The following is a 3,148-nucleotide window of genomic DNA, read 5'->3' on the forward strand; positions in this document are numbered from 1 at the left end:
GGTTATGTATCGACTATCGTGAGTTGAATAAGTTAACTATCAAGAATAAATAGCCACCACCACGGATCAATGATTTATTTGATCAACTGAAGGGATCCGCGTGGTTTTCGAAAATTGATTTAAGATCAGATTACCACCAATTAAAGATCAAGGCGGAAGATATTTCTAAGACTGCTTTTCGAACCAGATATGGGCACTATGAATTTCTCGTAATGGCGTTTGGATTGACCAATGCACCAGCGGCGTTCATGGATTTAATGAACAGAGTGTTCAAAAAGTACTTGGATAAATTTATCATTGTATTTATTGATGACATCCTGATCTACTCAAAGAATGAGGAAGAACATGCTAAACACCTAAATATTACTTTGGAAATTTTGAGGAAAGAACAACTTTATGCAAAGTTTTCAAAATGCGAATTCTGGTTGAGAGAAGTACAATTTTTAGGTCACATAATTAGTACTGAAGGAATTCAAGTGGATCCAACAAAGATTGAAGCTGTTCTAAATTGGGAAAGACCAAAGACCCCGACGGAAGTTAGAAGTTTCTTGGGATTGGCTGGTTATTATAGAAGATTTGTTAAAGATTTTGCGAAGATAGCTACACTGTAACACCCCCAGATCCGGGGTCAGAAATCCGGGTCGTCGCGGTCTTTCTTTCCACGATATCACTTCACTTAATTATAATAAATAACCTTATGCTATGACCCCACACTAACACACACCACAACTCGTTATAGTCTCAGAGACGAAATTGAAATAAGTACAAGTCCTTGCATCCACAATTTAAAAGTTATTACAACCCAAAATGATTACTTGATAAATTTACAGTTAATTGCCATTATCTGCCACAAGTTATAATTATACAATATTTGGTTCCCAAAAGTAGAATGCCTGATCTACCAATAGATCTACCTCTGCAGCTATAGCAGCTACAACATCAACGGGAAGACGCGGGACGCTTCCCACGCGCTTGCGCTGGGTCTGCTTGAGTCTGGCCATCTTTCCTAATTGTTGTTGTGTGATGAAGAAATGAAGCAAGAGTGAGCATTACAGCTCGCAAGATAATATATATAGTGTAAACAATAATGCAAGTATCTAAAAGGATAACTTACTAAAATCCTTTATAAAGTGTAAGATAATTACTTACTGGATATAAGCTTAAAGGAAGATGAATTTACCAATTACTTCACTATACTTATACCATTTTTAGAAATCTACTTGAACTACTACTGTTCAAAGTATAATGAGTTTCAAAAGGTCATCCCATAGATGAGACCACAAGTTAAAACTTGAATAGATTCAATCTTTGAAATATTTTTAAAGGAAATGAAGTTACGAGATACTTCATTCAATGGGAACACCATTAAAACTATTTGACCCTGTCAATGCTTCGGCAACCACCCATTCGTAGTCTTTCGATCGAAATGCTACGGGTAGTGTTGCAGCATTATCCAACTGGATGATGAACTCATTACGGGAGTTTGCCGCGCCAGGAAGACCACTTACGATGATCAGTCATAGTAGTGCAACCCCACCATTTTCTACATGTAGAGGAGAACCTGTCGGATTTACTTGTCAACCGAACACTGGACTCCTAAGGAATGTACCGTCTTAGAGGAACTTCAAGGCCATTTGGGCCAGTATAATAAGGTTGGGCCGGCGCCACTCGACCACTTACGCCACTCCTAGTTCAGATGAAATTCATGACTCTGAAACGTAAAGCTCGTCCCCCCTTTCCCCAAGTAGAAACTTGTTGATACGGCTCCACCAAGAAGTCGTATCTAGATGGAAAGGAAAACTCACCAATATTTCCCAGGTGATTCCTGTTAATGGATTAACTTGTTCCAAGAATTTTACTTCTCGAGTGTTGGGTAAGTAATCAAAAACTCTTTTATCAAAACAGCAACCTTGTTGCGAATATAAACTACACCACAGAGCCGGATCCCTCAGGTTTTGAGCGAATATTTAAATCCCCTTTAAAAGGAAGATCTTAAATATAAAAATGAGTTTTGGGATCCGCCCTAACCTTTAAAAATCATTTTGAAGACTCGAAAACACTTTAAAGAGTGTTTGGAGTAATGCTGATTTAATGAAATAAATCAGTCCCAATATATTAGAAAATATCTGAATATTATTATTTAAATAATATTCTCATAAAGAATAATCTTTATAAAAATAATTGAAGTAGAAGTTTAAAAACTTATACTTGCAATGAATACTAAATAACCAAGGATATACTTATACGAAAGTAATATCTTTATTTGAATAATCAAAAGTGAGTTTGATTATCGACACATTATTCCTTAATAAAATAAAGAATAATAATTAGTAATTAATCGGAGACATAAGTCCTCGAATGAATATTCAAAATAATATTCATTAATAAAATAAACGGAGTCATAAGCCCTCGAATGAATATTCAAAATAATATTCATTAAATAAAATAAACGGAATCATAAGCCCTCGAATGAATATTCAAAATAATATTCATTAATAATTAAACGGGGTCATAAGCCCTCGAATGAATATTCAAGATAATATTCAATAATAAAATAAAGTTATCGAATAAACCTTATTCGATTTATAGTTTTGAAAACTATTCATATATATATATAAATATATATATATTATACTCGGGAGCCTCGACTCCCGGTTTTAGAAAAAGTTCACCTTTGGGTCCCCTATACTAAGGGTATATGCAAATTACCGCTTATCTCTAGCATAGTTATTATCAACTGAATCAACAGATATATGTATCAAGAATACGAAACTGGCATGCATATATACCATATCACATGCTACAATATACCATTATGCATCCAGCACAAGATAATGCATATACAAATGTATACATCACAACAACAGTATAACGGATAGAAAACTTGCCTAAGCGACTGGGGGTTACAAATGGCTTGGGACGAGTCTGGTAACCTATAAACAACATATAAGTTGGAATTAAACCAAAGTCACTTATCAATCTATACTTTAACCAATTTAGACTCTAATGCTCGCTTTGCGCTTACTGATTCTCTTAAGTCGCTCGAGTACCCTCGGCTCCACCATTTTTAATAAATTAACCATTACGAGTTTTAAGGCGATTCTTTCGCGAGTGTCTTACCAACTGACTAATACACTTTAAATAAATG

This window comes from Apium graveolens, chromosome 7, assembly GCF_009905375.1.
Source record: "Apium graveolens cultivar Ventura chromosome 7, ASM990537v1, whole genome shotgun sequence".
In the NCBI taxonomy this organism is placed as follows: Eukaryota; Viridiplantae; Streptophyta; class Magnoliopsida; order Apiales; family Apiaceae; genus Apium; species Apium graveolens.